The 25,379-nt window shown below is 44.8% G+C and overlaps 1 pseudogene; it reads left to right on the top strand.

Annotated features, from left to right (window-relative positions):
• Window positions 1–380: 380 nt before the first annotated feature.
• Window positions 381–25,379, top strand: part of LOC149286914 (protein Aster-B-like) — a 38,018-nt pseudogene continuing 13,019 nt past the window's right edge.

Raw genomic sequence — 25,379 nt, forward strand, 5'->3', positions numbered from 1 at the left:
TTTTTCCTGTTTCGCTCTTAAGCCGGCGGGTCTTGGGTTTCGCTGGCAGCTGCAGCTTGTTCTGAGAATCCCCCCCCCCCCCCTGCTGGTCTCAGCCGCTACTTCTCCCTTTAATGTTTGTTTCCCCCGCTCACGCTCTGCGTGGTTTATTGTCTAATTTTTCTAAAATTTGACCTTTTTTTTGTTACAGGATCACCCAGAAAGGGTTTCGACTGCATGACGAGGGCATTAAGGACAGGCAAACAAACGGAAGCCGCTTTATAGTTCGGAGAGGCTCGCTGCTGTTTAAGAAGATACATTGTGTCACTCTTGATAGCCGCGCGGGTCAGGAAGTCGTCTGATTGGTTCTGGAGCATCTCGTATCGTCTTCGAGTTTCAAAATGTTAAGTGGGGAGATCGGCGAGACTCTACAGATACCAGACTTGAGGATCCCAAATCTAACAGACAATACCCCAGCCTCCCCCACCTGCCCCACCACGGGGCATCGGCGCAAACGCTTTAAGATGAGACGCTCGAAGGCCGCGCGGAACCGGGAATCGGCACACAGTCTGGAGTGCACCGGGAATCTCGAATATCTCCAGTTGCCCTCCATAGAGATAACCCCGTCGAGCGATGAAGAAAGTACCCGCTCTAACTGTTCCACGCCGAGCACGTCTCCAAGACGCCGAGGACTGCGGCTAAGAAGTCGAATGAGCCTTCAGATGAACGAGGGGACGGATCCCGAAATCCAGGGGCTTAGTGAGAGCAGGTAAGTCTCCTTCAGTGCGTCCATAACTGTTTTGCTTTATTACTGCCCATCGGTGTCTTCCCCGAACGCCGCGGCGGCTGCGCCCTGCGGCTGTTTTGTTGCGTTTGTTAACGCGGATCAGTCCGCTTCTTCCGCGAGGGGCTGTTGCGAATTATCCGCACGGACCGATGATGGATAGGTAACGGAGGCAATACCGGCATGTACCTGCCTACAGCTAGGACGGGGTGCGCGTAAAATGCGTGTCGTGATAGGAGTGTGTGGCACAGGGTCGAGTGTTTGTGATGTAACGGTTCTTCTCTAACCCCATATTGGTTGCCTGAGGGTGATAAGCGTTGTCGATCACCTGATTGCGCTTGGTGGATCACCTCTCGTGCCTGGTTTCCAGCGAGGAGCCGGTGTGTAATGCGGTTATTTTTAGTTGCCTCTCCTGTGTCTTGTTATGCTCCTGGTCCAGCTTTGCCTCTCCATGGATCCCCTGGAGGAGATGACTGGGAAATAACCCTCCTACCGTGGCTGCTAATTTAGGAATTTTTGTTTCCATGGTAACGGGACCCAGATACCGCCGCTGTGATCCTTCCGTAACCTCTTCAAAAGTTTTTTAAGGATTGCAGAGCATTTCGGAACACCAGTAAGGATACATTCGCGTGCCAAGGGGAAAACAAATGAATTATTTATACGTTGGCTTAGAGTGATGGGCAGTGTCGTCTTAGGATCTGCTGCTTCGTATTGTTGCTGTAGATAATGTGTTACCTTTGTTACTTTGTTTAGGAATTCATTTATTTTTACATTTATTTTTTTTGACATTTATAATATTGACGCCCTGGCAGTCTGCCCCCAATACTCAGTAGGGAGATCTTTGCCTCTGTGGGGTTATGACATCATAACTTGTGTCGCTGTCAAGGTAGAAAGGTTGCGGGGTTGCAACCGGATTTCATCATGGGACTTTGCCATGGTTGCCCCCTGTAAAACCATATTGTTACACCCCTGACCAATGGGCATACTTCCAAAGTGCCCCAGTTCAGTTTGGCCAGTCTCTCGTTGCACAACCTCTGAGGGGTATGAGGGTTCTACAGCCCATAAAGCCCAAATAATGTGTAAATTCCATTAAAAATAATAATATAAAATGATGCCTCACTCATTTCCAGACAAGGGGCGCAAAGTCACATGGTGATGGATCTAACACAACGCTAGCCAGTAGAATATATGGCGCTGGCTGAGGCCTGACCCACGGAAAAAAATTATTATCATAAAATTCATCCTCATCATTCCTATCCATTAACCACCGTTGTGGTTGATGGGGTGTTTAGGGTTAATTTCGGGGCAGTTATGGTTGATGGGGTGTTAAGGGTTCATTTAGGGGCAGTTATGGGTAATGGGGTCTTTAGGGTTAATTTAATGCTGATGACTGAGGGTTAATTTAACAAATTTAATAAAGTTAACTTCAGTTAGAGGTAAAGGGGGGCAAACTGAGGGGAATCTAAATCCTGGGGCAGTGAAGATTATTAATGTATTTATTTATAAAAGAATCATTGGACTCTTTGAACGACTCTCTGACTCTGAGTCATCGTTCCTCTGTGAATGAATGAGCTGTAACCTGACCGGATCGCTGAAAAGAATCGGATCAAATGAACGATTCGTTCACGATCCGGACATCACTAAAGTGTTGTGGGCAGGGGCCCAGGCGAGCTGTTTGGCGGGCACTGAGAAACTGTCTGGGGGCAAAGGTGGCACTTAGGGACATGTTGATTGCTAAAGTCAGGGGACACCAGGGGCAATTTTTGCACCAGGGCCCTATTACGCCCCTGCCCATGGACCTGCCTCCCTAGGCCTGAATATGCCACTGCCTCTAAGTACATCCCTTAAAAGAGATGTCAGGGGCGGATTAACAACTTGTTCCAGTATAATTACTATAGTAGCTTGCGGGGCACAGAGAATAGGGTGCTTCTGGGTGATGTGGGAGGTCAGATGGGGGCCCGCTTGGTGTGGGGGCCCCTCTCCTGCAGCAAGGGTATTTGCAAGCACTCAGACACGCTTCATTACCCTGTTTAGCATGTATGTGAAGGGAAGAAAAAGGTATTTTTGGGCTGAATTATTAAAAATCAGCAGCTCAGAAATCTTTCTGACCGATGTCTACCGTAAATAATGTATGTGATGAGTGTTCTCATGTTCTTGATAATTATTCCTCCCCATTAGGGTGGTAGAAGCCAGATTAATATGTGAAGCTGCAACCAATTGATTTATGAAACGGAATAAGGAAATTAGAAATTAATATATTTTATTTAAAGCATTTACTTTTTACACTTTTTCTGCTGATACCCCTTATGGGCAGCGGGATGGGCGCCTCGTTTCCCGTTTAGCTTGTATGTGAAGGGAAGATGGATGATATTTTGGGGTTAAATAATTAAAAATCAGCAGCTCAGAAATCTCTCTGGCCGGCGTCCACTGACATCACAGGGTTCTGTTGAGCTGCAGTTGCTGTGAAGTCACAATGCACTGTGACATCACCGAGGCCTGTAAAGCTGCCGTCACTGCGAGTCACCACTTCAGACAGAGTGACAGCGGCTGCTAGAACTTTGTAGTTTTCTGCTCGACAGAGAATCTTTTTGGTAGCGAATCAATCGATTTTGCTGGTTTAGCGGTGTTTTTACATCTAATATCCGCAATCTGAACATCCGACGAGGGACAGAGAAATCCCTCAAAATGGAGCTTTGGAGACGCTTGAGGGTCAGATTTTGTATCATCTGCTTCCCCATGTTTAGGTAAGTGAATGAAAAACATTAATTTATCATACGTAAGAATTGTAAATATTGGATATTATAATGTTCCAGATCTATACAGTAAATAATATATGTTATTTTTGTACAGCGCTGAGGAGTATGATGGTGCTATACAAAGCAGTAAATGATAATAGTTAATATCTGCATATTTAAATAAGTGATATATATTAGAACCCTATATGTATATATATATAATTATTCCTCCCTGTTTGGTTGCAGCTTCATTCTACTACCCTATTGATTTATTAACCAGAATAAGGAAATTAGAATTTAATATATTTTATTTAAAGCATTTACTTTTTACACTTTTTCTGCTGATACCCCTTATGGGCAGCGGGATGGGCGCCTCGTTTCCCGTTTAGCTTGTATGTGAAGGGAAGATGGATGATATTTTGGGGTTAAATAATTAAAAATCAGCAGCTCAGAAATCTCTCTGGCCGGCGTCCACTGACATCACAGGGTTCTGTTGAGCTGCAGTTGCTGTGATGTCACAATGCACTGTGGCATCACCGAGGCCTGTAAAGCTGCCGTCACTGCGAGTCACCACTTCAGACAGAGTGACAGCGGCTGCTAGAACTTTGTAGTTTTCTGCTCGACAGAGAATCTTTTTGGTAGCGAATCAATCGATTTTGCTGGTTTAGCGGTGTTTTTACATCTAATATCCGCAATCTGAACATCCGACGAGGGACAGAGAAATCCCTCAAAATGGAGCTTTGGAGACGCTTGAGGGTCAGATTTTGTATCATCTGCTTCCCCATGTTTAGGTAAGTGAATGAAAAACATTAATTTATCATACGTAAGAATTGTAAATATTGGATATTATAATGTTCCAGATCTATACAGTAAATAATATATGTTATTTTTGTACAGCGCTGAGGAGTATGATGGTGCTATACAAAGCAGTAAATGATAATAGTTAATATCTGCATATTTAAATAAGTGATATATATTAGAACCCTATATGTATATATATATATATATATATATATAATTATTCCTCCCTGTTTGGTTGCAGCTTCATTCTACTACCCTATTGATTTATTAACCAGAATAAGGAAATTAGAATTTAATATATTTTATTTAAAGCATTTACTTTTTACACTTTTTCTGCTGATACCCCTTATGGGCAGCGGGATGGGCGCCTCGTTTCCCGTTTAGCTTGTATGTGAAGGGAAGATGGATGATATTTTGGGGTTAAATAATTAAAAATCAGCAGCTCAGAAATCTCTCTGGCCGGCGTCCACTGACATCACAGGGTTCTGTTGAGCTGCAGTTGCTGTGATGTCACAATGCACTGTGACATCACCGAGGCCTGTAAAGCTGCCGTCACTGCGAGTCACCACTTCAGACAGAGTGACAGCGGCTGCTAGAACTTTGTAGTTTTCTGCTCGACAGAGAATCTTTTTGGTAGCGAATCAATCGATTTTGCTGGTTTAGCGGTGTTTTTACATCTAATATCCGCAATCTGAACGTCCGACGAGGGACAGAGAAATCCCTCAAAATGGAGCTTTGGAGACGCTTGAGGGTCAGATTTTGTATCATCTGCTTCCCCATGTTTAGGTTAGTGAATGAAAAACAATAATTTATCATATGTAAGAATTGTAAATATTGGATATTATAATGTTCCAGATCTATACAGTAAATAATATGTTATTGTTGTACAGCGCTGAGGAGTATGATGGTGCTATACAAAGCAGTAAATGATAATAGTTAATATCTGCATATTTAAATAAGTGATATATATTAGAACCCTATATGTATATATATATAATTATTCCTCCCTGTTTGGTTGCAGCTTCATTCTACTACCCTATTGATTTATTAACCAGAATAAGGAAATTAGAATTGAATATATTTTATTTAAAGCATTTATTTTTCTACACATTTTCTGCTGATACCCCTCTCTGGCCGGTGTCCACCGTTGTAGAACGCACGTGTCACAATGCACTGTGACATCACAGGGTTCTGTTGAGCTGCGGTCGCTGTGATCTTTTACAGATCTATACAGTAAATAATGAATGTGGTTGTTGTACAGCGCTACGGAATAGGATGGCGCTATACAAAGCAGTAAATTTTATCTGCATATTAAATAAGTGATATATATTAGAACCCCATATATATATATACCTTACCCAATGGGAGCAGCCTCTTAACTTGGTGTGCTGACGTTGGGGATAATTATTCCTCCTCTTTAAGGTATTTCTCCCCTGGGATAGAAGCTCTGTCTATACTTAACCCTTTGGGTGCTAAAAATTATTTCACTTTTAACTCTTCAGCCTCTTGTGCATTAATGTATCCTATTGTTAGTCTTAATGCATCATCCCTGTGATGCCAAAAGGTTTACCCCAAACCCCCTTTAGGGGGTACGTGTCCAAAAGCCACATTGTTGTTATTTGGAAATGTAATTTCTCCGTAGGATGAAAGTCCCCTCCGGGGGGTGCTCTGGTTTTATAAATGGATCCCCTTTTGATCCAAAACTGATTCAGGATCACTGATTGGTCCCAGGTTTTTGGCCAAAGGTCTCTATTTACGAGACTATTTTTCCTCCTCCTTTTTCTGAGAAGTTTAAATACTTTTCACGCACTTTCTTTTTATTTTTTTTTGTGGAAATCCACTGTTTGTCCGATTCATTCCTTCACTCGTTCGGTGACAGCTCTTTGCGGTTTCTTTCGAGGAGCGCGGGCTCCTGAGCGTTTTGGGCTCACGGGGAAATCAAAACAGATGGAAGCGAGGTGATTCCTGTCTGCGTGCCGCGCGGGCCCTGGGGGCCAATTATCGGCCCCTGGTTCCCCTTCCTACCGTCTCAGGGTGTTTCTGTCCAATTATTTGCCTCCGGAGCGCCCGTACTCCCTCCGCAGCGCCGGCGTCTGAGAAATGAAGCAACACACAAGGTGGAAACGTCGCAAATGGATTTCTTCAGCTGGCCGGAGTGACTTTATACTCCGCGGCGTTCTATCTCGGGCATGAGCCACAGAAATCAGGTGGACACAGCCTCCGGAGAATACTCTGTGGGGTCCGGTCCATGGGTAACTATCGGTACGAATTGGTCGATTACAACCATATTGTGCCACCCGTCAAGATTAGGGCTTTTTCCCAGGACCTGTCCTGTTTTGCCGCTCCAGTTCTGTTTTTTGCGCACGCGCAGAGTGAATAAGAGGGGAAATAGTGCACGTGCATCCTTCTCAATGCCACATCCCCATGGCCCAGAAGGTCGTTTGTAAGGCAAGGCGCCCAATACCCACCGCAGCTACTATGGCGGAATACGCAGAGACTGCGCAAAGGACATGCAGATGCCACTTTAAACGACTAATTTTTTTTTTTAATTGAATGGCGGATCTCATTCATTCATCTCCTGAGCAGAACGAATCCGTCGACTCGCTTTGCTCTCCCAAAGGCCAATGTAGTCCAATTTGGAAACCCAAGAATTGTGAGTCTGGCAGCCTTGAAACGCTCGCAGATCTTCCCCTTCTTGGCTCCTGAAATTGCCATATTTTACCCTCATCGTGCTGCTTTGTCACAAAGTTCCCGCTGAGGAACGAGTCACTTCTTTATTTTGGGGCTCGGGGTGCTGATTGTGATCGGCCGCCGACGTGGGAAGCGGTGGTTTCCCGCGTGATTCTTCGCATAAAACCTTCCGCGGTGGAGATTTTTTTCCTCCATTCTCTGCTTCTTTTTCCTTTTTTTTTTCTTTTGTCTTCGTCGCCGTATTGTTTCCTCCCGCGGTAACGAGTCAGAGAACATGTCACGAAGCGCAGCGCCTTTTTCTGCACAAAAAAAAGAATCTCTGACTTAATATTTGGAGAGGGACAGTAAGAGGGTGAAAAGCCTGGGCATTCCATATCACTATATTAAACACCCAAGTGTCCCTGTTCAGCCGGGACAGTCTCTCTATTCTAAGAGCTCTTCGTTGTTTTTGGTGGGAGTGATTGTATCGCAGCCTGTAATTATTTCCGTTATTTGGAAGAATAATCCGTCATATATTTGGCTATTTGAATTCTTTGTACCCCTTTCATGCCGGCTTCAGTAACGGGGCCCGGAGCCAACTTGGCGTCTGACCTGAAAGCCAAATCATGAAGCTTTTCTCGTTTGTCACTTGTATCCATTCTGTTCTTTAACGAAAATAATAATGTATCCATTCTGTTCTTTAACGAAAAAGATGACCCCCCCCCCCAAATAAAAATCCAAGGAGTGAAAGTGTGAACTCCGGCTCGGCGTCCCACTTCCCACCGCCTGGCGGATCCTCGGGGAGAGCGGCCAAGAATTATTGGAACCGATCGGGGAAATCCCCTGCTTGAGTGGGGAGACCTCGAGGATCGGGACTGCTTCCATTCTTACAGCCCCCACCCTCCGTGTTATGGCCAAAAGAGGGGGGAGCTTTTTGGTTTAATGGCCGGGTCTGGGTTTTACAGAGGCTTTTTATGTCTAACGGGTAAAAAAAGATTTCTCCGCTTACGTTTACCATAAAACTGCACCCACTCTTCCTCTTTGTTGATTTTTTTCCTACCCGCAGCGATATCTGTTTCCTCTCTGAAACTCCCAGAGGTTTCACCTTACGGCAGATCGTCTCAAGCTTTTTCACACATGGTACGACCATGTTTTAAATCTAAAGGAACTTTTTGTTTTACTGAGAGGGTGGTAGATAAGTGGAACAGCCTTCCAGCAGAAGTGGTAGAGGGTAATACAGCGAGGATATTAAACATGCATGGGATAGACATACGGCTCCTGAATCTAAGACGAGACCCACGGCTGGTTAAGGTTTGAGTCTTTACAGCAGGAGAAACGGCGACTAGACGGGGGCCGAATGGGGCCGATCTGCCTGCAGCTTCTATGTCCTTCGGGGCGGTGTCCCTTTAACACAATTATCTGCTGGGGTTGGTGTTAATCTTCTTACCCAAAACCCATTAATTAAATTTCTCCGAAGCCCCCGTTTTAGCCGTGTTAGTGAACGACGTGGTCACGGTGCACGGACACGCGTGTGGCCCCCTCCCAGTAGGTCGCCTGTGAACGCCGATTGATTTGGGTGAATGTAGGCCAACGCCGAGCCGGGGACACGGAGTCTCGAATGATGAATGTATGTGGATGAAGTCACCGCTTTCAGCCAATGGGAGCGCAGCATTCGGAGAGTCAGCGCTTCTCCTGCAGAGGCAGCGAGCTCCACACTGTCAGGATGCGCACGCGTCTCCGGCCCCCTGACAGCCTTTAGTAATAAGTTCTCTCTGACCCCCCCCCCCCCGTGCCTTGGAGTGAAACTCGAGGTGAGTGCGTTGAATGGAATTTGCCCTTGGGGGGTCCGGCTTTCTGCTTGGAGACGCATCTGTTACCCCCCCTGCTCCTGCCTCTGCCTCTCCCATGCGACGTTCTGCCCTACACTCAATTCCTGCCTCATTTGCACCCCCCCATCTCTGCACCAAAACATTGGACCAACACCCAGCTCCCCCCAGACTCTGATCACTGCACCCCCTACTTTTCTTCAACCGCCGCCTCCCCCGGCACCCAGCAGTCTACCCTGCTAGGCTGCCACGCAGATCATTCTCAGCCAAGGTGAATGGAAAGGCTCATTTTAGCAGAGGGGCCCCAGCATCAATCCCACTGCCCCCCCCTCCCAAAATGGCTGGCTGAGGGTGATGTGATTTGGAATCGGGTGTTTTTCTGTTATTGGTACCCATCCGGCTATCCCGATATTCCTTGGACACCGGTTACACTCGAAACGGCAGGACAGATGCTTGTGATGTGAGTGGGAGACCTAAGAGCTGGGCCAGCAGACCTCATGCACATGGTTACCTTCCAGAGTCCTCTTGATGTGCCGATGAGAGTGATGAGAGTTGGAGCCTAATAACAGCTGGGCCCTCCCCAGCGAATCTCCACAAAGTCCTCTGATTCCCCAACCTGGGGAAACCTATGGTGCCGAGCCAACACCACAAGACGGGACTTTACACCTGGGCTACTAAACCACCCCTTTAATGCCACGTTTTGGTAAAATATCTGTATTTTGCGAATAATCCATCGGTCTGAATACATGTGACTACAGACCAGTGAGTCTGACCGCCGGAGTCGGAGATTTAGTGAATCCAAATTTCAACTGAATTACCCCCCAAAAAAAGTTTTCCAATTCAGATTAGAATCGCTAAAGACGCGTGTCACCCTCCGGTGAGTAACCGCCGCTCAAGGATATCCACGCGTGGCATCGGGACAATGGATGAGCGGCTTCTTTCTCTGTCCTTGGTTTCTGTGCCTCTGTGTCAAGTGCATGAAATTGCAGAGGGCGCAGAAGCCGGGAGGCACACAAAGTGAAATGTCACAGGATCCGGTAATTGGGCAAGTCCTCCCCCGTGCCGCTATTAATGGCATTAATGAACGGCTCGGAGGGGGCCGAAGGAACGCGATTTAGAGTTTGGCTTACGGCTGCGTGTGGTTGGATATAACAGAGGGATGATAGAATAGGGCTCAGTAATCCCCCCCCCCCGTGCTTTTCTCATCACTCCCATCACTCTCATCAGTCACAGATTATTTCCTGTGTATCTGGCAGAGTCAGCTGATCGGAGGCTCCAGGTAGTCCGGTCTCCAAAATATACGAGATCCTCGCGGGCGCCGGACTAACGCTGCAATCCCACTAGTGTGACTCCGGAAATTAGAATTCCACGCGTTTAGCCAGGTAAAGGTGCTGTTCCACCTACTCTGCTGAATTTAGAAACGTACCCAAGTCCTTCCCAAAAGCTAATATTTAACCAGCTACATTTTGCCCGTTTCATCATTTTCTACCGGGGACACCTAATTGTCAACAGGCGCTGATAGGCTGTGGCCTCATCCAGATTCTTAAATGCTTCTGGTGCTCAAGTAAACCGACCAAAGCTGCCCCTCGTCACCGACGCTCTGCCCGACCACTTCTCATACTCTTGCATTTTTCTTTTGCACCTAAAAACAACCCATTGGCTTTTCTTTTGCTTGCCCAAGTACCACTGGCTGTGGCATCCCTTTGGCGGGCGAGCGCTTGGCATGGTGATTGGATGGTTATGTTCTGACGGCGGGGGGTCTCTCTGAAATGACTCAAATGTTTGCTGATAGGGCGAGTGCCCACCATGGAGGCCACCGATGTCGTTGCAGTAAAGGTAGGATGGAAATGCTGCTCTGCTCCGTGTACGTAAGTGACTTCTTCCTCTGAATGAATCCCTACGACTGAATGCAGAGCGGGGGGACTCGCAGCCTCCATACCGGTCGCTTAACCCTTCATTTCTGGCTCTTAAAATTGCTTGCCGCCCATGAAGCCAACATTTCCCTGTCTTGAGAAGGACCGGTCTACTAAATAACAAAGGGCATCGGCCGATGTGTCGCGTAACATTTTAAATATGTTCTGTTTTAAGCTATTCCTTATAATGAAAATGGTTGGTATCCAGCACTTTTTCCTCCCCAAAACACTTTCCCCGCATGTTAATGAACTACAAGTCCCATAATTCTCTGGTGGCCTCCGAGTGACTCAGAAACAGCTGGAGGGCTGCAACACTTTGCCGGAATGCATTTGCATATCAATGCTTCCATTTCCATTGCTTGTGCTTGGCTGCGCATGGCCGGAAAGAACACCATTTTTTTAGTGTTATTTTTTGCTCTATAATAAGATTTATATTTTTGTCTTCAAGCTAAGGTCAGGCTTCCCTACTCATGTTATAATTATTATTAATTTATTTATTATTATAATTATTATTGTTATTTATTATATTTATATTATTTTCATTTATTATTATTATTTTACAAAAAAAAGTTATTTACAAGCTTATCTCAAACCAGAAAAATATAAAAAAAAAAAAATCAGGGGAAAACTTTAAACAATAGTTTTACAGAAGTGTTTATTTACGATATCAAAACTGGAATTTTCCATTTATCCGAATCAGCAGAATCCAGACACATTGTATACAGAGTGTATTTCTGTTTATGTTAAGTCATGTACTTTGTTGCCTTTTCATTACTTTGTAGCATAGAAATGTTTTCTATTTCTTAATATAACCCTATGTGCTTATCCCCACTCCGCATATATTTTTCTTACTGTTGCGCATGTTTGGGTATGAGTCTGGCTGCGATCCTATGTATGTGAAGGATGATGGGAGTTAGAGTGTTGCGGAGCTGGGGGGGGTATTTTTTTATTTTTTTTTACCAAGGCCGGCTTTTATTAACGCTCTGCCGATTGCAACAAAAACAAGGCTGCTTTTGCTAACTCAGAGTAACGTGACTCTTTCAAATCGCTAATGTCATCACTAGTGCGCTTTTATATCTAGGGGCAGGAAAAGCATCTGGGAATACTCTGCCTCCCCTCACCCACCTCCCCTGTTCTGCTAAGCCATGCATGCACCACTCCCTTTCACTGAGCTCTCGTGGAAAGATTCCATTGCCCCAAACGGCCCCCTTCTGTACTAATACTCTAATACAGCAGTTGGGTTAGTAGTTTGTCTCCGGGTCTTCAGGATGCTTGTGAGGAGCAAACTTGTTCAAACTGTTCTGTGCATCTTAGACTTTTGCGATAACTTTGCTATTGTAAAAGAGGGTCCTTCACCCCCGAAATGTTACTAAATAACTATTTTGACCCCTTTAATATCCAAAAAAATAGAGACCCCCTATGCAAATAGAATCGATATGCTTGTAAAGTAATCAGCATTAAGGGGCTTGTCCATGGAGCTCATTGAATTAAACTGAAGACACGCAGGGGTCCTGGATACACAAGTTTGGGGGGGGGGGCACAAAATTATTAAGAGAATTAGATTGTTAGCTCACGTGCGGGGCCCTCAGAAGCCGTATATGTATGTGTAAACGGGTGTGTTATGTCACCCTATATTTACATTGCACAGCACTGCGGAATATGTTGGCGCTTCATCAGTAAACTGGATATTTTAATATAACTTTTAAACTCACAGATATTCATTATATATATAATTTGTGAGAATTACCCCATTAAACCCCTTTAAACGGTGCTTGAGCACCGTTTGCACGATCGGCCCCTTTTAATCCTGCATCGAGGCAGAGAGATTATTATCTGTTCTAAAAAAAAAATAAATCTGTTTTGCGACGTCTCGTTCCGTCACCTGGGCTGCCCTAATTACTGCATTCCCTCTGTGGTTTTATTACTCGGCTTTGCCTCCGGGCCAAACACCGTGCGATGAATCCCTGAACAGTCATCGCGGCAGCGGCCGGCTCGCTAGCCCCTCGGTGTGGCCTTTAACTGCTACGTGTTGAGGCCGATGATGCTTTAAGCCCTTTGGCCCTGAGAGGGTTAAATCGCTGTCCTGTTCTCCCGTAAAGTTTAAATGCCAGCTTAACGGAGGGGGGGGGGGTCTTGATTTTATCCATCCCTGAGATACCCCTTGTCACGCCAGGCTTGTACCCTTAGTGCCCTGTCTGTAAGCGGGGGTCCGTAGAGGTATCGGAGGATGCGGACGGATCAGAGATGCTGAGAATGTGATGATCACTCAGAGTGACAGCTGAGCATCGTCACCTGACACGATCCGGAGCAGCTGATTGGCTGCGATCTGTCACCTGACTCATAGAACAGATGGTCAGATGTGATACATTCAGAACTCTTGTATCCATCCTTTCACCCCCCCCCCCCCATCTCTTTGCATATGGATAGGAAGACCTGCAGCAGGACTGGCCTGACCTGCTAAATATACCTATTATTATTTATTGGTTTATATAGCGCCATCATAATCTGCAGCGCTGTACGCGCGTCAAACTTTGTTACAATAAACAACCCACGGCGGCGAGCTTTTTAGACCTAAGCAGCCATCCGGTCTGCCGTTTGGTACCCGGGCGTTGCTGGTCGCTCACCGATTTTCTCTAACCTTTATGGAAACAGAGCATCGCACCGCCTCGTCGGGCCACGTAGTTTGTAGCGCGGATTACCCCCCCCCCCCCCGTGAAAGGTTATTTTAAGAGGTTGTGATTACAGTCCGCGTGGTTCGGGTCGCCGCAAAATGCATCGAAGGGCGGCGGGAATGTTGAGCAGACTTCGCAGAGGACTCATCGAGGTCTTTTAATGAAAGAGCGCAGCAAGGTTTAAATATGACCATGAAGAAGTTATTGTGGAAGTCCCTGTCCTAGCGTGTGCCCAGAGTCTGTAATTACTGGAGTAGTCCGTTCCTGGGCTGCACGCCGGGGAGGGATGGAGCGATGTTTGGCCGTAGTGTGTTGATGATGGATATTTTGGTGCTAGCTCGCCCCTCGCCACTCGCTTTGAAGATCTCCGAGGCGCTGGGTCTATCAGGAATCTGCTCTCCTCTGCCTCCCCTCGTTCTGCACATGCTCAGCTCGGACCGTCGGCAGAGAAGGCTGCATTCAGCTGAGCCGGTGGGGGGGGGGGGGGGCGAGAGAAGGAAGTGTCAAAGGACAGGAGGGGGCTATCAAAATTTAACAGGACACCGCTGAGGTCCACGTTACTGCATAACTCCTGCTTCCCATTCGCTATGCCCCGGAACAGAGCGAGCTGTGCATGGGCAGCCGGCTCTCTGCCCATCGGATTAGCGTTGCTGCACTAATGAAAGGGTTCAGGCTTGTCTGGTAAGCAGAGAATCTGGTGATCCCACGCACCTATCGCCTCCCCTGTTAGCGCCTTATCTAAACTCAGCCCCCCCTCCAACCCATCCCGTCCCTGGCATTAGAGCTTTCCTTTGGTTTGGATATGGGATTTGGCTAAGGGATGGTGGCTTGTTGCTCCTCATTTTCCTCAGCCGCCACTGCGAGACTTCGCCGCCAGACTGCAGCTGTCGGGACCCTACCGCGGACGGAAGAGGCGCTCGCCGCCCTGCTCTTGGGATGCGCATAGGATGGCTTGCAGGTTTATTCTTTCCTCGTCTCGTCCTAGTCTTTTTTTTTTTTTTTTTAGTCCTATGGAAGATGGATGGATGGATGAATGGATGGATCTCAGGGCTTATTAACCCCTCCCCGGCATTTTTCCTTGTTGTCCCGTCTCGTTTACCGTTCTTGATTAGTTTCTGCACTTTTTTTCTTCTTCTTCTACCTGCCCCAATTAGTTTAAGCCACCAACGCTTTCTGTGCCCGACGGGTCCTTGGAGACTCATTCACGTGGTGCCGAAAGGGTTAACCTGATTCCCAGGCGCTCCCGTGTGCAGTAGCGTTGCATGACTTTTCCTGTATCCCGTGTAATGTTTTATCTTGTGTACAGCCGCGTGTCACGCTTTCTGTTGTCTCCCGCTGTCTGTGTGTTAATCCTAACTTTGCACCAAAGGGTCTGCAGAAGAAATATCTATTTAATGATTTATATAGCGCCATCCTATTCCACAGTGCTGTACAATAGGTCTGGGTTATTACCATAATAATAATAATAATAATAATAATAATAATAATAATGGAGTTTTTTTTGGCATCCCCAAACTGCTGTTAAAATAGTGCATCTCTGATTTAGTGTGGACCCTTTAAATTCTACTGAATAGGTCACTGAATATAGAATTAGTGATATTCTAGAAAAACCTGAAGTTTTGCAGGTGCTTTTTTTAGAAATGTTTACTTTGTGGTCAGTAATTGTGAATCGACAATTCACAGCAGGACGGCGGGGTAATTATATCCTACCTGAAGTGGTTAAAAGCTCCTTAATGGAGATTTGCTTTGCTATTATCACGTGATCATGACTTCCAGTTCTAGAGAGCATTGTGGGTTTTGTGTACATAAACCCTTTGTGATGTGTGATTGTTTTCAACTATTTTTTGTCTAAATTTTTTTTTAATATTATTGTTGTTGTTTTTGCTATTATTTTTATTGTTGTTGTTATTATTATTATTTACAGTTAAATTGATTTCTTTTCCCCAGGACTAATTCATATAGAATATAATTTATACATTTGTAATTTTATCATTTGTTATAGATTTGTAATTTTATCATTTGTTATATATTTATATATTTGTAATTTTATAATTTGCTTTATTTTTTTTTATATTGGAAATACAAGGCATTTTCAGGATATTTAAATTCAAGGAATTTGGCATAGAACAGACTAACAGATAATTAATAATCCCAGATAGATGGATTATTTCATCATCTGATCTGCATTTAAATATGATTCCCCCCCCCCCCCCCTGGAAAGGCGAGCCTGTGCTTGAGTTTTATTTCTGTTACCCCCTCAGGGGTCGGTGCTGCGGGATGAGAAAGAGGCCCCTTTTTGGGGTAAATTATGACTTCACCAGGTTTTAATGAAAGCAGGGTTCAAATGTCACACATTTTGTGTTCATGTTCACTTAATATTGAGTAGATTGTGGCGCTGACCTAGGGCAAAGTGCTGTATAAAGAGTCCCCTTAACCCTTTGAAACTCAGGGACTCCGGCTTTAACCCAGTGTGGATTTTATAAGTAGCCCTGCTTGAACACTGGTGAGTCCCTCAATTTGGCAGAGAGAGAAAATAGGTAATTTAGGAGGGACAGACCCTCTCTAAGACCCAAATCCTCCTCTGATGCCACTCTTTCCGCCCCTGATGCCCCTAGTTACCCCCTGGCGCTGTCCTTTTCTCCCCTGTTGCCCCTGTTTTCTTCCTGGATGGGGCACTGGGGACCGTAGGGTCGGAGGGTAGGGTGAATGTGTGGGGGAAGCGTGATGCCATCTGCAGCAGGATTCCTTAATCCTCTTATATTTATCCTGCTTCCTATCCTCACTGCCCTGGACCTGTAGGATTAATACCCTCGTTCTACCCCCTGCGTCATAACCATTTCATAAATTAACTCTGTCTGCTGTAGGCGAGATAAAAGTTTCTTAACGTTGATTTCTGGGGGGTTCTTTCTATGTTAATAATGCTTTAAGAAAAAACTTAATTTCACAAATTCCAAAAATCTTAAGCACTTGTCCCGATCTGTTGGAAGAAGAGCAGCTTCGCTCGGTGCGTTGATGCGGATGACAGCTTTTCATTTCAAGGGTCAAAATATGTATTAATAGGTTTAAAATCCAGTAATAATTACCCATAGGAACAGGGTTAAAGCGCTCCTCATTCCTCATCTGCATTCCTGCAGCTTAAAAATAAATACATAAAATAAAAAAATGAAGAAAAATAATTCTTTGCCTGTAAAGGCATTAAAAAAAGTATTTTTTACGTAATTTATTTAGTAGTTTTTGTGATTTTGATCACATGGCCTGTGTCATCTTCCCCTTTTTTCTATACGTTATAATACATCTGCAGCATCTTAAGGTGGCCGAAAGCCCGTCTCGTGGGATTCGGCCAGCCTTGTGTTACTAATGAGCGCCTTTTTATACCCGCGGGCTCATAAAATATATACATCCATGCCCCGCTTAATTGACTCTTTCCATCCTGCCTCCTGAAAGGGTTAAACAGAAAATAGAATGTGGCTGCAAACTCTAACCCCTCTATGAACAGAGGGCAATAACTGCTCAATGAAGCTGGGGGGGGTCTCCGTAAATTGATATTATAAGTTATCTTTCCTGCTTTAAATTAACCCTGTATATGCTTGTATAATAATAAGTATAGCTGATGCATTCGACGGTCCTATAGAGGTTTAACTGCAATGAGCTTCAGCCTCCTGAACACACCTGGAGGGGCAGCTTCATTTTGGTGCATTAAGCTGCACAGGTGAACCTGCGTCACGTGGTGGTCCCGTGTTCCCCCCCCGCATCAGTCCAGAGGTGGCTTCTTCAGGGGTAAAAAAACAAACAAAAAAAGGGTTAGACAGAAGGGAGAGCGCCGGCTGGGAAAGAGACAGCGGGGGAAGAGACCATCCTAAAAAAGAGTTTGCGAGGCCGGGGGTGAAACATATGTGTTTAAGGCATCCTGGGATGCGGAGAGCAGCTGTGAGTCAGGGGAAGGAGGGCTGGTCGACTAAACCCTCCCATCCTTCATACGGATCCGCAGGAGGCTGGGAGACAAACAGCTGAAAATACCGTCTCCCTAACCTCGCCAGACCTTACCCCAAAACCCTAAAAATACTCCCCTCCCTGTATCCGGCAGGGAGGGGGGGGTCAGCGAGACGTACCTGGGGGTGAGTAGCCCTCCTGTCTGTTGCTTATCACCCCCCCCCTGCTGCTTTTTCTGCTTGAATGAATGGACCAAGGGATGCTGCTAGCTCATCCCCTCATGGCTGCCAGGTTAGTGAATAGGCTTGTGGCTCGCTGTTCCCATGACCTTGTGAGGATTTGCACATATATATATATATATATATATATATATATATATATATATATATATATATATCTATACGTTCATCTAACGACGTCCTCCCATGTCTTCGCACGTACGGACGGGTAGGATGCAGAATGCGTGCCGTGGCTCTCTTGCTGCATTGTCACTCTTTTTGTTTTTTTTTTTATGTGGACGACTCGCAAACCTCCTCCCCAAACCCTCGCGTTATTGTACGACAGGGAGAGGGGTTCTTGTAAATACCCCCACGTCTGACACCCACCCAAGCAGAAGCATATGCTAGAAGGGCGTCATCCTTCCTTCTTCTGGTGCAGGGGTTTTAAAGTATGAGGAAGCGTGGAGGCAGGAGGATTTGATGCACTGCAGGTAGCCCGGGGTCCGATTATTAGACTCTTATCTTTGTGGTGCTCGTGGCTTCGGTTCTTGCATGCTCTTGGGCTGAGACGCTGCGTGCGTTCATTGTCTTTGTTTAGGGGGTACTTCGAGATGTGAAGTTCTGTGTTGGCGTGTGTTTCAGGGCCGAGCATGCGCTTCGCCCCGGTGTGTATCTAGGTGGCAGGGAAGACCTTGTTTTCTCATCGTCCGTGCCCCTATAATTTTCAATTCTCTCGAGTCCGGTTTATTGTGGGTTAGCGTAATACTTACAGCTGCGGTTAGAAGATCATACAGAGGTGGCTGGTTTAGATATATGTGACCCTTGTGGACGCGTAGGGAGAAAGTCCATTGCTGGACTGCATCGAAACCATTGAACAATCCATTATCCTGGGCCCCTAATGCCAGAGACCCAGACGAGGGTCCTTGCGTCCCCTATGGGGGGCTAAATAGGTAGCCACCTGGCCCATGTGAGGACAAACTAAAGCCCTGAACTTCGGGTGAGGTCTCCAGAACCAAATCTGGGACAGTTCTAAATGTAGAGCAATCACCATGGAAACCAACAGAATGTTCCTGCTGATACTTAGAACTTTTGCTGCTCATGATAGATACGCCCTTGTGTTCTAATGCACGGCTGTCCCGCTTTTTTTCGAGGAGGCCATTTATTCTATAGACCGATAACCCTTTGGTTTCTGGGGAGGGGGTGGAATATTAAAAACAGGCTCCATCTCTATGGGTATTAAGTGGGACAGGTAGACCGATGCGCAAGTTCAGTTTGGACATAAAGGGAGCAGAAGCCGGCGGTTTTTAGGACAGGCATGGCGCATGTTTGCAGGGATATTTTTGGCATCAAACGAGCAGCCAACAAAAACACTTCTGCTTCGTTAACGATTCGGGTCTTATTTTTATACTGTATGTGCGACAAGAAGCAAATCAAAAAGCCACCCTGGTCTTCAGCCCTCCCACAGTAGATATCTGCACGTTTTATCCTTTTTTTTTCTTATTGATCTCTACGGCAGGCTTTGGGTACTTCGGCAGCTGTACAAAGTTACCATCATTTGTCGGGAAACTATTGCATTGGGGGTAGTTATTAAAAAAAAAAAAAAAAAAAGGTATTTTTTTTACAAAGGTGGAGGGCGCATGCGTAGGCTGGTATGGTCTAGGGTCATTGATGGTATAGAATGTGGCTGCAGTGGGATCTGAATGTCCGGTGGTCTCTTCACTGCTCCGTGGCTTTAGTGTCCTCATAGGTAGAAGACGTCATCTCATCTCGATGCTGCAGGCCGGAAGGGTGGTGGGATCTCCTTGCCGTAAGCTAAACCAAAAAGGGAACAGAGTGGAGAGCTGATACAGCCTTTGGGACTTGGACCCCATCGTCTTCTCTAATTACACCACCTTCCCTGTCCCTAATCTCATAGCTGACCTCCTTTGTCCATTTGTCTTGCCCTTGGTCCTGGATTGTCCAAGGCTTGGTGGATGGTCTCAATGTCTAAAATTTCCGTATCTATAGTAACACTTATTAGTTTTAGCTTCTTCTTCTTTATCCCACCAGCGTTCTTAGTCACGGCTTTCCGGCTTGTTACTGATGATGCTCGTTCCTCCTTCACCCCATACCTTCTGCTGCTTTTAATTAACATTTCATTTTATGTTGTCTGTTTATTTTATCTGTATAGATCCTGCATTGTTTAGGCTATTTATGTTCTTGGCTATTGTGTTTGTGTAGAAATTATGTATTGAATTTTTGGGTTTCTAACTTTACATTTTGTCTTCTTCTACCCCCAGCACGGCAAGTAATTCCAACCGAAGCTCGCCTGCTAGTTCTCCTCTCCTACGTCGGCATTCCCTTTCCCCCGCGCCACAGACCAGCGAAGGAGAAACCATGGTGGAGAAAGATCATTCATCAGACAAATCTCCTTCGACCCCAGAACCTGGAATCCAACGGAGCGGTTCTGGCCAGTCTGGACGTGGCGGGGGAAAAAATTCAAAGGTACGCTTTTTGACTTTTTGTGATCAGTGTTTCTTTATGTTCTAGTTAGTATAGTAATGTGAGGATCCAGTGGCGGGTTAGGGACACCGCCGGTGCTCTGTCCACAGACAGGCGTGGATCTCTAAAGAATAATAACCACTACACATAGAGTTTTTCATCCTAAATTCCCTTAGTTTTGTTAGTCTGAGTTGAATGGGAGTTGCAGTTCCCAGTAGATAAGACTTATGTCCTGAAAGGTTATGTGGCTTTTGCTATGGTGGCCCAAAAAAAGGCATCCACTTCAGCTACAGACTCTAGCGGTGAGAACCCAGACCAGGTTACTGCTTCCCTGCTACTTTATTAAGCCTTAAACGCTCAGCCATAGATAGATGTGAAATAGCGTATTAGCTGCTTTCTCTTTGAACAATTTCTTGACGTTTCATTTTTACATAGTTTTCTCCCCTTTATGCATTCCATTATAGTAGTATTAGTCTATGGGGGGTATAAGGCTGTCTAATGTGATGGGGAGGCCTCTTCTGCCCCACTGAATGCACTAAATGTCCTAAAATACCCCAAAACATGCAAAATGAACAACAGACCGTAAATGAATATTTCCGATCTCCCTGTGCTTGGATGAGTCATTATAGCTTCTAGCCGTTCATTCACACTTTCTGAGCAGCTGTCGGGAGACACAGGAAGTGAAGAGTGCAAGCAAAAAAACGCTCCCCCAGCCCCATAAAACATTTTCATACGGCCCGGGCTGTTTTTCTCTTCTGCTGAAGTTGCAGAAAAATGAACATATAAATTATAACATTTATCCGATATATTCTTTCATAAGAGAAAAAATTAGTAAAAAAAAAATAATTAAGAATGCCTTTTGAGATCTATCAATTTTATTTAATTAGAATGAATTATAATATATATATATATATATATATATATATATATATTGGCCACCTGTCCTCGTGTTTCCTCTTGAATATTAATAACAGATACAGAGTAACAAGCACAGGCTTGTTCAAGCAATAAACACGTCTTGACAATTAGGTGCACAAAGCGTTTGCCCCGGTTTCACTTTGCTTTGTAGAAAATATATCTAGTTTAAAAATCATCGAATGTTGAAAAGTCACAATTTTTATCTCCTTTTTTTTTAACCGTTTATGGACTAGGCTCCAGAGAGCTTTATTTTTTTTTTTGCGCAAAGATATTGCGAGATGTTAAATGAATTACTCCTAACTTTATTCTGAAATCCGTCCTTCTGATCGCTTAACGAAACAGAGACGAAGCATATAAAGAATCGTGTAGTTTGGAAAATGAATGATTGTGCTCTCCCCGTGCCGACATGTTGATACGACCTTATTAATAACCTTTCCCCCGTATTAATAACCTTTCCCCCGTATTAATAACCTTTCACCTGTATTAATAACCTTTCACCCATGCGCGGTTGGGCTTTAAGGCTTTTCTGCTTGGATGTCCGCTGTGATACATTTGTCGAATAAAACTTAAAGGGTTAAATGTACTTAAGATGAAAAAATGTGGAATCCTACATTTAGGAATTAGCTTTCTCTCATTATCTGTTACTGTGGGTCTCGGAATGAGGAGAAATTTAGATACTGAATAGTTTTGTGTTAAATATATATATATAGAGAGAGAGAAATATTTTTAAGATAACCTGCATTTTCTTTTGTGTTAATAAAAGAGGAAAAATCTAGTATTTTATATGAATGACAAATGTATGATGTAGCACGTCGGGCCCACAACCTTATCATTTCGAATTCTGTATGGCACGGGGAGGATTACGGCTTTAAATAGTATGGCGTGATGTTATTAGGGGTATAGCTTTGGATTTGATATACTTAAGCAGGTATTTACTGAATGGCAAATGTTCTGCCATAATAAAAATTGCAGGGATAATTGTCTCGCTCCATATGGAACTGTCTGCCTCTTTAATCCTCTCTTCCCGGGAGCATAAATTTTCATCGCAGTCTCGCTCTCATTAGATGACGGCTCTTCTTGCTGACTAGTTAAAATTAAATAATATCAATGTGTATATATATATATATATTTTTTTATTGTTTTTTTTTTTTCAAAAACCCTCCATTTGTGTTTTATCCTCCTCCATAGAGTAACCTGATTTTTCAAAGGGAGTTAACTCTAAAGGGTTAAAGGAGACTAAAACGGAGTTGGGTTTTGGCCGTTATCTGATATGGAATCGGGAGTTCTAAATGACAATGTAGTGTTTAAGGAGCATTTGTTTTCCAGTATGGACGATATTGGTCTCTTCTTGGCGTGGTCCCACCAGTTGGGTTTTATACCACCGGGTGAAGTCGGACACTGAGCCGCATCTCTACCATAACCTGTTTCCCACCCCGTGGATCGCCACAAGTTGGGTCTTTAAAGACTTCTTCCGTGGAATTTTGATCCTGTCGTTGAGCTAATGAGTTGCTGGTTATGATTCTCCATGAGCGGGTCTTTAACTCGTAACTACAAGCCATTGAGCCTCAGTGAAACCTTTTTGAGCTCCAGTCAACACAGGACCAAAGCCAAACACTGCTTAGCAGCCCTTGTTTTTTAACGTGTCGAGAAACCGGCGTCAGATGCCAAAAGCTGGAATTATATCCTGTAACCCAACGCCTCTGACAGTATGGCATCTCCGGCCGACACACGTGCGGTTCCTCAAGGTCACCAAGAACCCTTCTAACCTCAAATAATTACTACGAGACCCTTAACGCTTCGGTCTTCGCAGAAACAGCCTTTCTTGTAACGCGGTTTTAGAAGTTACGGTGAACTTGACCCCAAACATAAAAACCTACATATGGAGACGCAGAGACATTTCTTTGGTGAAGAATCACTATTTTTTTTTGCTGTTTATGGTAAATACCCATGTAGCTAAGTACAATATAGTGTGATTCATGTATGATTCCAGGATGTAAGATTGTAAATAATGAGCCGCACCGTGTTGATTTGTGACGGGAAAGGAGATATTGGTGCGTCGGGACACGGTGTACTTAGCAGCGCGCGATAACCTTTTACTTCCCGGCATATTCCCGGAACGAGACGTAGAATCAAATTATCGTTTTGGAAGCTCAGGTCCCAGATGCCTCTCTGTGAATGTGCCCGGCTCATAAAGGTATCCCGGTCGGCTAAGGTCCAGGGGTTGTATTTAGGCCGGAGGCCCCCCCCCCAGGGCAGCTCCCTAAAAGCCCCCCCCCCAGCAATTACCTACATGCTGCCATTCTCACTTGCCGTTATCCCAGCCCTCTGCCTCTAATGGACGCACCATGTGCGTTATTCATGCCGTGGACTAGTTAAACTTTCTGATCTCTCCAACTGGCCCATTTCTGTACCGGGTGTGCCGGGCAGCCTGGTCACCCGACCCTTTTGCCTAGGCTACAATACACCAAGTGAAGGCCCTTATTCGACACAAAAGCTGCAGCCCTAATACTGCAGCTGCCCTCTTTCTCCATGGTCCCACTGTTCTTGTCACTGATTGGCTGCTTGAAGCACTCCCATTGAGATCTTTATTTTATTTTCTGTTGGATTGTTTTTTTTCCCCCTTAACCCTCTTGGCTCTAATCTTCTTTGTGTTTCTGTTTCAGTATGACAGACTTAACCTCATCAAAGTAAGATGTTCTATTTTGGTATCCTCCAAATTCCCTAATTCTGCCCCGTTCTCTGTTCTCCTGTTAGCTGCGTAGAGACCTTGCCTAGCTAGAAGCTATCTTGCTTGACCCCTACCTTTCCCAGATGTCTCTCCCCTTGCGTTGGTAGAAAGCAAAATCTACACTCGGCGTTCGCTTGCGTTTTCCTCTCAACGTCGGTCCTCAAAATGCCTTTTAGAAGGCGAGTGTGACAAACCAGCGGCGTGAGAGACTTACCGGTCCGCCAGAATGACGCATACCCCGGCGCTTTCTATATGATTATGGCTTCCAAGCTTCAGTAATATTCCTGTCTTCTTGTTTTCTATTAAAAGATAATGGTTTTTACGCGTAGAGGGCCTGTATTGGGGCACGATCCCACGTAAAGCCTCCATTAGGGATCCTTGAGCCGTACATTCCAGTAAATCTGTCGGAATGTTGAGAGTCGCACACTTTTAATATTGTCGGTAACTTCTGATACATCTGTAAAGAAAGCAGGTCTGATTTATGCTCACATTATGTATATATATATTTTTTTTTAATCATTTTTCTGGGTCAGGACGGCACAAAACTGTAGTAATAATTTCCTTTTTTACGTAATCTCGGGCAGCTCAACTCTTCATGCAGCTCAGGGCTAAGGGTTAAACCCACCGTTTTAGTGAATGCAGATGAACAACAATTTTATATTATATTCCCCAGTATGTAAAGAGTTAATGTAAATCAAATAAAAATAAATAAATCTGCCCAAAGATATAGTTATGGCTTGATTAGAACGCTAATCCAATTTACCCGGACTATTACGGCTTCTGCATTTAATTAGCCATCCCCGGCTAATCCATCCCCAGCATCCATGTTTATATGATACGGGCGGGGGGGGGGGGGGGGTCGTAGGGACCCTTCTCTTTCTGGGTGACCATGATGTGGGACACATGGGTTTTTTGATAAATTGCTCCATTGGTTCACAGAGCTCCAAAATAAATTAAAAAAAATAGTGTGTTTTTCCATAATCTCCATAAAGAAGACACTTTTTCTTGGTGGGCTCTCAGACTGAAGCCCTCACCTTTTTTTTTTCTTGGGTTTTTGTCGTGCCCCCCCTGCCCGTTTGCCCAGCCATAGTTAACTTCACATGTCCAAATGACTCCGTATTCCCACGAGCCACCGTGCATTAGTAAGAACTTGTATGAATAATGAAGTAGTCGTGTAATCTTTTGATCTATATGTTGTCCTTCTGCATGTAAAATGCGTAGACTGTGATTTATCGTTGTTGATTTTCGAGCCATTAACCTGCAGAGTGTAAGTCCCACAATCCCTCTGCCCCTATAGACAAGCCGTAGGGTACATTATAAAGCCAGCTTGTTCTCTTGGCCTCTGCATTTCTTTAGGCTGTGATGGAGAGCAGAGGAATAAGAATGATCTTTATATGATGCCCCTAGGGCTGTAAGCGGCAGAGTTGCAGTTTGATATGTTGCCAGCAGGGGGTAGCAAAGTATCCTGTTATCGCTTCTCGGAGGAAGCTTAGCATGTAATGCCCTTTTTTTGTCTTCTCGCGCTGTTTTAAAATCTGTCCGAGATTTCTGAAATTTTAGTTGAAATTTTAAGGGCCAATTTCATTACATTTTCTTGTTTTTGGGGGGTCAAATCACTTTCACCGGTTTAAGGACCAAGTTGTCCCCTCCAAATATCTCTCCGCTTCCTAATTTTTGTTCTTGGCCGCTATCTCCAGAAGGGTCTTGAGGTTTCCTGTAACGCA

This window comes from Sceloporus occidentalis, unplaced genomic scaffold, assembly GCF_023333645.1.
Source record: "Sceloporus occidentalis isolate IW3139 unplaced genomic scaffold, rSceOcc1.0.p SCAF_66, whole genome shotgun sequence".
Lineage (NCBI taxonomy): Eukaryota > Metazoa > Chordata > Lepidosauria > Squamata > Phrynosomatidae > Sceloporus > Sceloporus occidentalis.